At 51.8% G+C, this 13,905-nt stretch overlaps 1 pseudogene; it reads left to right on the top strand.

Annotated features, from left to right (window-relative positions):
• Window positions 1-1,528: 1,528 nt before the first annotated feature.
• Window positions 1,529-12,391, top strand: LOC101524606 (BRD4-interacting chromatin-remodeling complex-associated protein-like; annotated as a pseudogene).
• Window positions 12,392-13,905: the final 1,514 nt, after the last annotated feature.

The following is a 13,905-nucleotide window of genomic DNA, read 5'->3' as shown; positions in this document are numbered from 1 at the left end:
GAGGCCTGGTAGTAATGGAATGTGGGCAGAGAAACCAGGGAAGGTGGATGTCTGCTGCTTTGTAAGTGTGCCCATGTAACTTATTCCCGGGAAGCTGGAACAGAGGTCTTCAGTTTAATGGATGGGCTTCAGGGTAATGCCCATTTGTTCCTCTTGGTGTTTCCATTCAGACTGGATTTTCACATGAACTTGTGATTTGGTAATTTCAAGTGGGCCCCATTATCACCAATCTTGGCTAACAAAGACTCCTTAGAACACCCTAGATTGTCTGGTGTGGTCTTGCTTGCACCCCACAACACCATCCTGAACCTGAAAGCTGAAGTGCAATCCCTTTCACAATGACCCAGAGCTGAGATTTGGGGGAGCTAGGGTGAGCCCTGTCTCACTGCTTTTGATTTGGCAACAGCCCTAAGAGATGGGGATTGATATGCTGATTCTATCCTTTTGTTCCCTCCCAAGGGACAAAGTGCCTCAAGAAGGATAAGAAAATAGGGGAAAACCCAGTTCTTACAGTTTGAAGGATAATTTTACCAGGCACCAGGCTATCCTAACTGCCCACTGTCCAGTCTGACTCCCCACATACTCCTCCAGTGCTTTTATGCACGCAAGAGCCCTCTGCTTGTTTCAGGGCAGGCAGGCTAGGACAGCCTCCCCTTTCATTAAGCATGCCTGCCCCGCTGCCATGCTTGTTGCTTAAAGGCCACACCAGCTCTGGCAGTGCCCACCATATCCCCAGCCTGCCTCCTGGTGGCCATATGGCCAGGCCTCCTTAAAACACCCTGGACTTCTTTGGCGTGATCTCACTTGCACCCTGTAAACATTGCTAGTGCTTCAGGACAGGAGCATTGCCTTTGCTAGTCTTTTCAATTATTTACTCCACTCATTTAAAACACATAAGTGAATAAATAGTATAAAGTTATGTTCACTCTGCTGGTCAATAAGACATTGGAAAATCCTGGAGATAAGTTTTGAGTGTAACACATGGGAAATCGATATAAAGGACAGTACCTCCAAATACAACAGAGAAGCAGGGACTGTGATGAAGGACAGTGGACAGAATTGGCCATCAGTGACTCCTGCAGCTGCAGCTGCTCATATCTAACATTTCCCCCTCGTATATGTGCCAAATTCTGGGTGCCGTTATGTGAATTATTTCATTTTTAATACTCACAGTAACTGCATGAGGCCAAAAGTACTTATTTTACATCAAAGAAATACAACTTAGGCCACACTTTTTTTCCCATAAGAGACCAATAAAGATGTCCACATCCCATATTGGAGTGCTTGGGTTTGATTGCATGCTCTGAATCTAGCTTGTTGCTATTACACACTCTGGGGAGGCAGACCCAGTGTTCAAAAAGTTAGCTGCTGGGCCACACACCCAGACTGAGTTCCTGGCTTTCAACTCTGGCCAGCTCTGGCATGCCAGTCATTTGAGCAGTGACCCTGCAGGTACAGGAACTCTGTTGTATTATTTCTGTCCACCCAGCAGCTCCTGGAGGAGAATGATCAGCTCATGCACTGCATCATGCAGTACCAGAACAAGGGCCAAGCCCACAGGTGCGTCCAGTACCAGCTTGTGTTACATAGAAATCTCACTCATCTAACTACCATTACAGATGCCAGTCCAGCCAATACTTCAAAAGCCGAATAATCTTCCAGTCGGCTATTGTGGAAAAAAACCGATATAATCCCTCTCCTACAAAATGGACACGAGATCTTTACAAATTCAACTACTCAGAAGGTGAATGAAATCCCTATTGTAAAAATATGAAGAAGGTAAATAACTTAATTATGGTTTCAATGTAAACACAGATTTTCATAATCTCAAGAGATTGGCTCAGATGTCACCTTTCCTGAAACGAAAGTTTGCATAACAGACACGATGGGCATCTTCAAGGCCACATTTTTATTGCGCCTTAAGAAGTTTCAGCTGGGGTTGAGTGGTCAGACTCTGGCCTTGCCAAATGCACATGCCATTGTGCCCTCAATCCTGCCAGGTCATAAATAGCCTCCCCTGTTTTCATGTTGCTTTGAAATAAAGCTTGCAGAAGTCCAAACACTACCGCGCAGAAAACAACGTCATCGGAAAGACAACCAGAAGCCCTGAGCGGTCAGCAGACCCAGAAGAACAATTAATGTCCTTCGGGACCAGGGAGGAGAGCTTTCTCTGGTCCGAGCCTGGCTCCACCTCTGGACCCCCGTCCTCCCTCGCAATGACCATCGGGATCGCTTCGAAAACCCCTCACAGCAAACAAACAATCATACAAACTAAAAAAAAAAACAAAAAAAAAACAAAAAAACAACAACAAAAAAAAACCCTAAAATAAATAGACAAACAACAGAAAGTAGAGCTTGAAATCTGACAGGAAAGAGCTGGCATGGATTGGCTCATGCCTTGCTGGGTGGGACACAAAGATTAGTCACTCCTCACCATGGTGTTGAGGATTTTCCTGCACACACACCCCCCCCCCAAAAAAAAAATGTTCTGCACATTAAATGTCGACAAATATCTTGTTAGAGTTACAAGCCAGTCTAGATTATCCCAAAATCGGCCAAGATCAACAAAATTATACTTCAAAACAACAAATGGCTAAATACTAAAATGAAATAGATATGAGACAGCTGAATGGTACCCTATAGCCTTTTCAAGGTATATAGCAGCCAGTCCGGTCCTGTATATAAACTAAAATTGAGATGTCAATGAGCTAATCATAGATTGTGGTTAGGACTTGTTTTTTGTTATTTTGTTCTTTTTTTGTTTGTTTTTTTTGTTTTTTTTTTTATGTTTTTTTTTTTTTTTAACATACTGGTTACTCAAAACTATGTCAATTCCATAATATTGCAAATTGCTGTTGATGTTATATTGGGACTCTTAATTGACTGTGATGATATTATACGAGCTCTGACTTCGGACCAGAAATGGTCTCCCCAAGAAACTGTTCAACCCAACTGGACAATAAGTAGCTGGACTCCATGCCTAATATATGTTTGCAAGGAAAGAATCTTGATTGAATTTGAACTGTAATGCTGCATCAAGGTGGAGGAATCCACCAGGGGGGAGGGGAGGGGGAGGGGGAGGGGGACTCCCAAAGCCTATGAAACTGTCACATAATGCTAAATATTAATTAAAAATAAATTAAAAAAAAAAGAAATAAAGCTTGCTTCTCCAGAAAGAAAAAGAAAGATGGATGCTTTGCCCAAGGTATATAATCAGTAAGTGGTAATGTGAGATGAAATTCCACTATTAAAATTTCATTTTAATCCCAACTTTACACTACTTTCTAATCACTGAGAGCATCAAAACAGTCACATCAAGCAAAATGGCACCCCCAACACACACACATAGCTGTTCTGAAGTAACATCCAGACTGCAAAGACCAAGAGATCAAACAAAAAGGTGACGTTCACAGTACATTTGTGGATAAGAGAACAACTACTGGGTGGGAGACTCTGGAGGTGCTCCTGGCTCCTGGCCTTGGATCAGCTCAGCTCTGGCTGTTGCTGCCACTTGGGAAAGAAAACCAGTGGATGAAAGATTTTTCTTTCTATCTCTTTTTCTCTCTGTAATCTGACTTTCCAACAAAAACAAATGTTTAAAACCACCACCACCAGTGATATCACTGGAATTCTCCTGTAAAACACACACACACACACACACACAAATAAAACTCACACACACTCCATCATTCTCTCTGCTCCATATCTATCTATATCTATTTATTTATATATATATTTATTTACTAGAAAGTTTGACAGATAAGAAAACACATTGATCCAAAGGGCTCGAATGGAATGGGAGAACAGTTACTTGTATTTCTTCCCTGTTGTAGATGTGCACATCACAAAGACCCAGACTGGACAGCACCAAGCGGCCCATCAGGCTCTGTGCTGGCCCTTCCTGCACTGGCACAGCACTACCCACCATTACTGGAGACTTTCAGGGAAGTTTAAAATAACAGCTTCATTTTTTGTTTGATTGTTTATTTGTTTGTTTAATGGTATCTTGAGAATCTGATGTGTGGGTCAAAGAACTCCCTCTTTTATTTAAGATTTTATTTATTTTTATTGCAAAGTCAGATATACAGAGAGGAGGAGAAACAGAGAGGAAGATCTTCCATCCCATGATCCACTCCCCAAGTGACCACAATGGCCGGTGTTGTGCCGATCCGGACCCAGGAGCCAGGACCTTCCTCCAGGTCTCCCACACACATGCAGGATCTCAAGGCCTTGGGCTGTTTTCGACTGCTTTTCCAGGGCACAAGCAGGGAGCTGGATGGGAAGTGAGCTGCCAAGATTAAGACCTGACAGCATATGGGATCCTGGTGCATTCAAGTTGAGGACCCTAGCTGCTAGGCCACTGCAAAGGGGCAAAAATAACAACTTTTATACAATCCCTCTGAGCCTTTACTAATCCTCCAGCAGCCTCACTACCATAACCTTCTGCCCACCCAGCGGCGAGTTCTGGGGTTTTAGGGATATGAATGGCTGCCTAGGTACCTCCATGTTGAGCCCACTGTGCTTCTGGATTGTGAATCAGTCCTGAAGACTCCCAACCACAGAGTAACTTTTCACTTGAAGGTAAGCGAGGGTACTGAGACCTGGAAGTTTGGGGAAGAGGGACTAGATGAACTTCATGGGGTCAGACTGATATACCAGCCTCCTTTAAGTCCTGTGTAGAACTTGCTATCACCAAACAATGCTGACCACGTTACACCAGTCCATGCAAAAGCTAAGGCTGGGGGCTTGTCTAGTAGGATCAGATCCAAGTAAAGGAGAGATTCATGGATCAGGAGACAAGTCACATTAGGCAAGGCCAGGACATGAAGTAGCAAATGAGAGAACCATTTCCAGGGATAGATTCTGTGGAGCATGTGTAGGTCAAACCCTGTGGAAATACTAGTCCCACTGGTTAGCTCAAGGGTTGGGGTGGTGATGGATTAAGCTAGGTGTGATCAAGGAGCCTGCCATCACTCATGGGTAAAGGAACCAACAACTGTCTGGGCTAGTAAAGGCAGCAGCACCCATTGTGCAGCCCAAATAGCGTGTGGGGTGTGCTGGGCTGTAACATTCACCAGCTCATGCAAGGCCAAATGGAAGGCCAGACTATGCCCAACACTGCCCTAACACCCACTGGCAAGTAAGAGAACTGGGTCTGGGAGTGGGTCAAGTGGAGGAACTTAGAAACTCCCCTGGTGGGTCATAGCTCCTCTGGTGAACACATGGTCCAGGCATGGGGATTGGACAAGCTGGGCAAAGTAGCTCCAATGGCTGGATAATGTGTGGATCGGTAATGGGACAGTATGGACTGGGCAGGGCCGAGCAATCCTTGTTTAATAGTATCTTGAGGATTGCTCACAAGCAAAATTAGAAATCAGGATGGAGCACAAGTCATGCCAAGCTAGGCTCTTACACCTACTGGTCTGCATGAGCCAGGGATGCTAGGCCACAGCATCAAAGGCAAAGGCCAAGACAGGTGAGAGGCTATGTCAAGCTGAGTCAGAGCAACCATTGGCACGTGCACAATTTATGGCTAGGAACAGGCCTAGTGAGGGAGCTAAGGGTACACCCTAGCTGAGTTGGGGGTCCCACTGACAAGTGCAGGGGCTGGAATGGGGAATGCATTCTGGTCTGCATACAGCTGCAGTCTCCCTTGGCACAAGTGTGGACTGGGACTGGACGCACCAAGCTGGGCCAGACTCCAGCACCGGGTGATGTTCTGGAGGACCAGGGTAGCTGTGGGACGAACTAGGCTTGGTCTCAACCCCTACTGAGCCATGTGTGACCTGTGTTTGAGTATGGATGAGCCTTGGCTGTGCTAAAACATCCAACAATAACCAGAATGGATTGAAGGCCAGTCAGGAAAGGCCACTCTTCCTGCTAGGACATGAAGTGGACTGACTAGGGCTGGCTTATGGACCAACCAATATATGCAAAATCTGGCATTGGGAGAGGTTCTGATGGAGGAGCCTGGGCAACTCCTCTGTCAGGACACAACCCTGAAGGTAAGCGCTATAAGCACAAAAGGAGCAGGCCAGGCAAAGGTACCCACCGGCATACATTTGGCACAGGTCAGGGTGGACCAGGCTCAATCAGTTCGCATCACCGCTGACAAACCTGAGCAACAGAACAGTGTGGGTTGAACCAGTGATGGTCGCAACACATACCAGTACACATTACAGCTGGAATTGGGGGTGGGCCTTGCTGGGCAGGCTACAGCACCCTCTAGCTAAAGATGAGGTGAGGAGGGCCATAACAGACTTGGCCACAGTGCTAGTACGAACCATGGATGGAGGGATATAGCTGGTAGGGGGAAGGTGGAGGGCACCACTGCTGGAACACCTCACCCACTGGACAGCATGCGTTGATATCAGGCAGGGCTATAACACCTGTGGACCTCATGCAAGCCAGATCAGGGAAGAGCCACACTTGATCGATAGTCCCTACTGGGGCAAACATAAAGCAGAATGGGTGAGGGTTGGTTGAGCTTTACAACAGCATCAGATAGCAGATGCTGGCACCAGTGGCTAATCTGTCAAGTTAAACTACAGAACCACCTGGAGTGTACAAGATCCGGGAGTGGGAGTGATTTAGGAGGGAAATAGTGGTACCTCCCTCTTGGGTTACCACTTACACTGGAGAGCATGAAAACCAGCACTGGGGCAGGCGTGGTTGGACAAAATGGCACCCACCAGTGTGTGTGTGGACTGGATAGTGGAGCTGGTTAGGTTAAACTAGGCTTTAATGCCCATTGGCATGTATGAGAGCTGAATTGGATGTGGGACAGACTGAACTAGTCTGCTGCACATACTGGAAAGCAAGGGAACTAGGGCAATGGACAGGCCTGATGGGGGTTGTTGTGGGGGGGGCTCCAACTAGGCTGCAGCTCCCACTGGTTTATGTGAGAGCCAAGTGTGTGCTGGGCAGAATCAGGCTGGACTGCAACACCCATTGGTTCCAGTGGAAGACAGGGCTGGAAACAGAACTGACCTTGCAAATGCAACCATAGCTGATTGGAGCAATGGACAGTAACGTGCCCTGTACTTGCAAGTACACACAAGAATATAGTCCAGGATCACCTCAAAATTTCTTTGGGGATTTCACCAATCGAACTGCCAGACTCAGTACCCTACCAATGAACAGAAGTGCAGGTTCCATGGTCTGCCATGGAGTGCAAGGGCCAGAGCTTAGCCTCCTCAGAGGCTCAGACGGAGCAGTGGAGAGCATAACCAGGTACACATGGAGGATATAGCATTCTATGGGAACCTACAGAAGATACACGGCACCACAACAGAGGACAGACGAATCAATCAACTACCCCAGCCATATGTTGGCTGGGAAAAACTGGGCAAATCGACACTCTAAGATGGACAATGTCAATAAGGAGATTCTGTAGTGACTTCATTGTGCTTAGAATGGTGAGACTGAGGCCCATCGCAATGGCCTAGCGGGAAAAGTCCCTGCCTTGAGCGCTCCGGAATCCTATATGGGCACTGGTTTTAATTCAGGCAGCCCTGCTTCCCATCCAGCTCCTTGCTTGTAGCCTGGGAAAGCAGTTGAGGATGGCCCAAAGCTTCGGGACTCTGCACCCATGTGGGAGACCCAGAAGAGCTCCAGGCTCCCAGCATCAAATTGGTGCAGTACTGGCCATTGCAGTCACTTGGGGAGTGAATCATTTGACGGAAGATCTTCCTCTCTGTCTCTCCTCCTCTCTGTATAACTGGCTTTCCAATAAAAAATAAATAAAATAAATAAAATAATAATAAGGAAATAAATATAAAAAAGAGAGAAAAAGAATGGCTTGATTGGCAGCAATTCTCAAGTGTTGAACTATCAAAATCACTTGAGCAAGACCCTTAGAGCATGCTCCATGTCAGAGACCTGGGATAGGTGGGAGGCTGAGTGGGGCTTCTCCCTTTATCTCCCCCTTTACCCAGATACAGAAAAAAGAGAATGTGGAAATAATAGTCTCAATCCAAGAAGTGATGACCTCCTGGACAATGCCGGCGAGGCCCAGGGTGCCTTCCTTGAAGGCTCGGGCCTGCACCTGCAGGAAGATTCTGGTAACCATCTGAACCCAGAACCCAGCTAGCCGGCCCCAAGCATGGACTTGGACTTCCTGGAAGATGACATCCTGGGCTCACCAGCCACCGGAGGTGGGGTAGAAGGCAGTGGGGGCACCGACCAGCCCTGTGAAATCCTCCAGCAAAGCCTGCAGGAAGCCAACATCACCGAGCAGACCCTGGGGGCCCAGGCTGAGTTTGACCTGTGCTCCTTCCAGCTGCCCACCCTGCAGCCAGCAGACGCTGGGGCCGGCCCTGCCGGGGCTGCAGGCACTACTTCCAATGGCCACGGAGCCCCAGGTGCTCTTCCCTGGCAGCTCCGACCTGCTGGGGCTGCAGGGCCCACCCACCATGCTGACGCACCAGGCCCTGGTGCTGCCCCAGGACGTGGTCAACAAGGCCCTGTGTGTACAGCCTTTCCTGCAAACAGTTGGCCTTGGCAACGGGACCCTGCAGCCCATTCTGGGCCTTCAGGCCCTTCCCAATGGCAGCCCTGTGGGAGTGCCTCAGGGTCCACACTCAGCCTGGTGCCCATCCAGGTGGTCGGCCAGCCTGTCACGGCACTCAACCCACCCACCTCCCTGGCCAAGCAGGTGCCCGTCAGGGGCTACCTGACCTTGACAGCCGGCCCCTCAGAGCCCATGACACTGGCCTCTGCTGGCATCTCCCCACAGGATCATCCAGAAGAACCTCCCAGCTGCCGTGGACACCATGCTCAACGGGAACTCAGAATTCGCTAATGCTGGGGCAGTCATGGCCACAACTAGTGGGGCAACTTCGGGACAGCCACTGGTGGTGGCTCTGGGCCTCGGCACGGCACCACTGGTCCCAGCGCCCAACGTGATCCTGAATGGTACACCCATGCCCATCCAGCCCAAGCCAGCAGGGATACTGCACCCCAAGCTGTACCTACTGATGCCTAAGCCCTTTGTGCCCGCCATTGCCATGCTCACCATCCAGGGCGAGCCAAGCTCCCACCCACCACAGCCCAAGGCACCACAGAACCTGACCTTCATGGCAGCTGGCAAGGTTGGCCAGAACGTGGTGCTGTCAGGCTTCCCCGCGCCCACCCTGCAGCCCAGCGTCTTCAAGCAGCCACTGGCCACCGCAACTGGGGTGGTGCCACCGCAGCCACCGGATGCCCTGAGCAAGCCCAAGAGCGTGCACAAGCTGAACCAGGGCAGCAGTATCTTCATCCCTGCAAACCCATGCACCTGCTGAACCAGGGCAGCAGTATCGTCATCCCTGTCCAGCACAAGATGCCCGGCCAGAACCAGTTCCTGCTGCCTGGTGACCCCACCATCCAGCTCCCGCAACCACTCTCAGCCCTGCCAGCCAATGTGGGTGGCCAGATCCTGGCTGCCACAACCCCTCACTCAAGTGGACAGCTCATCGCCAACTCCATCCTCACAAACCAGAACTTGGCGACCCCGATGAGCCTGGGCCCTTGGGTGCACACAGCGCTGCCACACACATCCTCTCAGCTGCGCCCATCCAGGTGGGCTAGCCCACGTTCTTCCAGATGCCTGTGTGACTGATGGCAGGCAGCCTGCCTGCACAGAGCCAGCCTACAGCCGCGGGACCCAACACCACCACAGTCCTGCAGGACATCACCCTGCCTCCCAGTGTCACGGCCATGCTCAATGTCCCCGATGGGCTGGTGCAGCCAGCAGCTTCTGCTGCTGCAGAGGCTGTCTCCTCCACCACCACCACGGGGGAGGCCCACCCCACCAGCACCCCCTGCAGCCAGTATGCTGCTGCCCCTGGGCCTCCAGTAGGTGCAGGTACAGAAGTCCCCCCAGGCCATGACCACTCCAACCACTGCCCCACCTCAGGCTAGCACCCCACAGCCCAGCCCAGGCCTGACATCCAGCCCAGAAAGATGGTGCCTGGGCAGCAACCACGGCCATCCTCACTCAGCACTCCCTACAGATGTTCCTGCCCCAGATCCCGGGAACCACTTCACTGTCCACTGAAGGGTCCCAGTCTTTCCTGTACTCTCCCTACCTCACCAGGCCCCACTGGGAGACAGCCCCCACATGACCTCCCTACATTTGGCCCCACCTCCCTCCCGCATCCTCCAGACCCCACTCTCGCCCCTCTTCCCAGCCCCAGAGCATGTCCCATCCCCCGCTGAACCCACCCTGCACCCTTGTCCCCCACCCAAGACCCCACCCACCCTGCCAGTCATCTTTGTAATCCAGCACCTACTGGGTGCCCCCCAGGCTGCCAGCACACCAGTCCCCACTGTAACCAGCCCCCAGCCTCCTCTGCCAGCTGAGGGGCCACTGCCTCCCGCTCCCCATCCCACCCCTGCCTCCACCGTGGCTTCCTCTGAGACGTCCACCAGGGTGCCCACCCCATGCCATCTGACTTCCAGCTTCAGTTCCCGGCTTGCCAGGGACCCCACAAGTCCCCCACAACCCCACCTAGCCTCCGCCTGGTCCCCAAGCAAGCGGTGCCCCCGCTGCCACCCCCATGGACCTTCCAGATGGTGGCCACCCCCTTCCCAGCTCTGCCCCAGCCAAAGGCCCTGCGGGATAGATTCCACCAGGTACTTTCCGGAATCCTCCTCCAGCACAAAGCAGGCGGTGCCTCTGCTGCCACCCCACAGGCCCTGGCCAGCTGCCAGGCCCCCTCCAGAACTCCTGCCGCCCCAAACATGCCCTTGCCCCGGCACCCATGGCCAACACAGGCCTCCCTCCTCTGCTCCCCGCCGAGAGCAAAGCTTTTGCCAGCAGCCTCCCAGTCCTGAGTGTGACCAAGGGCCCTCTACCTTAACTACAGCTGGAGAAGGCCCCTGCACTGCAACCCAGCAAGGAGGCCTGTTTCCTGGAGCATTTGCACAAGCACCAAGGCTCCATGCTGCACCCCAACTGCAAGACCGCCTTCCCCTCCCTGCACAATGCCCTGCAGTGTCTGCTGCCCAACCACGTGTACCAGGGCGCCCTCCGCTCCCCCAGCGACTACCAAAGGTGGACCAGGAATTTGAGATGGTCTCCACCCAGCTACTGAAACGCACCCAGGCCATGCTCAATAAATACTGAGTCTTGCTCCTGGAGGAGTCTCAGAGGGTGAACCCTTGGCGGAGAAGGTCATGATTAACCAAATATTCATTCAGGAGGAAAAGACCACCCTTGCCTTGAAGAAACAGCTGGCCAAGGAGAAACCCGATGGGTACTTGTCTCCCTCGCGCTCGCTCAGCCTCCCGGTCCCCGCCTCTTCCAATGGCCCTTGGCTGTCCAGCCATGGATCCGCGTTGTCCTCCACCTCCTCTGCCCCGCCGCCGTCGCACCTACCCACCAGGCTTGTGATCCAGCATGGCGGGGCTGGTGGATTGCCTTCCATGACCTGGGCGCGGGCGTCCTCCTCCCTGTCCTCCTCGTCGTCTGCTGCCTCCTCCCTGGACGCCGATGAGGATGGCCCCATGTCCTCCCACAACCTCCGGCTCATCAAGACTACGAGGCATGGAGCCGCATCAGCCTCAAGTTCAAGATCAAACAGGAGGCCGGGCCTCAGCAAGTTGGTGCACAACACGGCTCTAGACCCCATGCACCAGCCACCCCCTGCGCCCCAGAGTGCCAAGCCTCCGCAGCGCCCACCCCCGCCACCACACCCCCGGTCGACCAGATGAACTGCACTATGGACCACTCGCCACCACCAGGACCACTCGCCACCACCACAGTGCCACTCACCAGGCCCCTAGGCCCGCGCCACCCCGGCCGAGCCTGCTGCTAGGCAAGAGCTACTGAGAGCATGTGGCCACCAGTGCCACGCCCCTGCCCGCCAAGGTGCACGAGGCCACGTGCGGCCTCAGGCACAAGCTGGCGGTCATGGAGGACGAGCTGTACCAGCAGCTACTTAAGGGCACCACGGCGCCGCCCGAACCCGCCCACACAGCCACCAATGCCCAGGGTGGGGATGCGGGCTGGGAGGCCTCCACAATGCCACCCGCCAAACAGAGCAAGTCCGAGTCCCCACACGTGGACTAGGCCAGATTCTCAAGCCACAGTCCACAGGACAGCACTCTCGTGGAGCACTTGCAAAGTGCCATCCACAGCATCCTGAACCTGCAGCAGGTGCCGGGCTGGCCACAGGGTGCGCCAGCACCTGCCGCCTCCCCACCAACCCTGCACCGGCCCGACGCCCACTCACCCTCCAGCTTCAATGGTGGCCTGGGCCACCAGGACGTTGAACAGATAACAGCGGGCAGCTGGGACTGCCCATCCAATGTCAAATGGGGTGGGGGGGCCCTCTGCAGTCACAGAGGGCTGCCTGGCGGAGATGCTGGAGTGGGGTGCGCACCTGGGGAGGGGGCCAGAGGGTGACGGCCCCTCCTTCCCTCCCTCCCCGTAGCCCCCAGTGCCCATACCCACCACAGCTCAGGAGAGCACCCACAGTAGGGAGGCTCCACCCTGACCACTCAGCAGCCCTAGAGGAAGCCAGAGGTGGGTAGGGCTCCAGCAGGGTCCCCCCCACCTCTCCCTGTGTCCTCCCCGCGACCCAAGCAGCCGCCCCTCACCCCTCTGCTGGGATCCCAGTGCAGCCACCAGAAACCGGGGTGCTCCCCGCCCCACAACACACACGTGCAACTGCGTGGACAGCCTTCCTCTGAAATCCTGGAGACAGAACTAGTACTGTAAGATAAATTTTTTGTGCTGTATTTATTGTGTATAACAATTTTTTTAAATTAGAATTCTGTACATTTAGAACTCTTGTAAATTAAAAGCCGATCTTTAAAAAAAAAACTGAAAAAATAAATTAGAAAAAATAAAATGAGGAGATGTGGGCATCTAGTAGAGTGGATGAGAATCTGGTTAGGAGATGCTCACCCTACACTGGACTTCCTGGGTTTGTGTTATCTCTCCACAACAAATCCCATCTAGCTGTTAACGCACTCCCTGGAAGCAGGCAGGGAATTTCTCAAGTACGTGAGGCATCGCACCTGCTGTCATGGACACGGATTTAGTTCCTGGCTCTTATTTTTGACCTGACCTTGTCACAATCTTGAAGGACTTTAAGGTATTAACCAGATGGTAGATCATTCTGTCTCTATGACTTGTACAAATGAAATAAATTCACAAAAATTATATTAAAAATAAGAGGAAAACATTTTTTAAAGATTTATTTTTATTGCAAAGTCAGATATACAAAGATTAGGAGACACAGAGAGGAAGATCTTCCGTCCCATGATTCACTCCCCAAGTGAGCACAATGGCCTGTGTTGTTCCAATCTGAAGCCAGCAGCCAGGAACTTCCTCCAGGTCTCCCACACAGGTGCAGAGTCCCAAGACTTTGGACTGTCCTCGACTGCTTTCCCAGGCCGCAAGTAGGGAGCTGGATTGGAAGTGGGACTGTCAGGATTAGAACCTGAGAACATATGGGATCCTGGTGTATTCCAGGCAAGGACTTTAGCCACTGCGCCAGGCCCGAGAAAAGTAATTTAAAAACAAGAAGTGGCATGGCGTTTGGTGCAGCTTTTCACACACAATTTGGAGGACCACATGCTTCTTCCCAGTGATTCTAAATACAGCAGCATACTATGTGAGAGAAAATCTCACAGAACAGCAAGGGAAGGTACACACCGACTGGCAGTAATCAGGACAAGTTAATGCTTCAGTATCAGTGCCCAGCCAGTGGGAACTGCTACTTAGCAATGTGATCAGAGATCTCAGTTAACACTACGTGAAGAAAATAAAATCTACCAAGTCCTAGAGAAAACTGAATTAAGTGCACATGGAGCAAATCTTAGACTCCAACCCTTCTACCTTAACAATACTTCATACACCATCAGAATTTATCCACAATTTCTAACGTAAGAACATTGACCCATATGGAAAAC

The sequence above is a fragment of the Ochotona princeps genome, chromosome 1 (assembly GCF_030435755.1).
Source record: "Ochotona princeps isolate mOchPri1 chromosome 1, mOchPri1.hap1, whole genome shotgun sequence".
Taxonomy (NCBI): domain Eukaryota; kingdom Metazoa; phylum Chordata; class Mammalia; order Lagomorpha; family Ochotonidae; genus Ochotona; species Ochotona princeps.
Note: the sequence above shows the minus strand (reverse complement) of the source record. Positions and strands in the feature narration are given on the sequence as shown.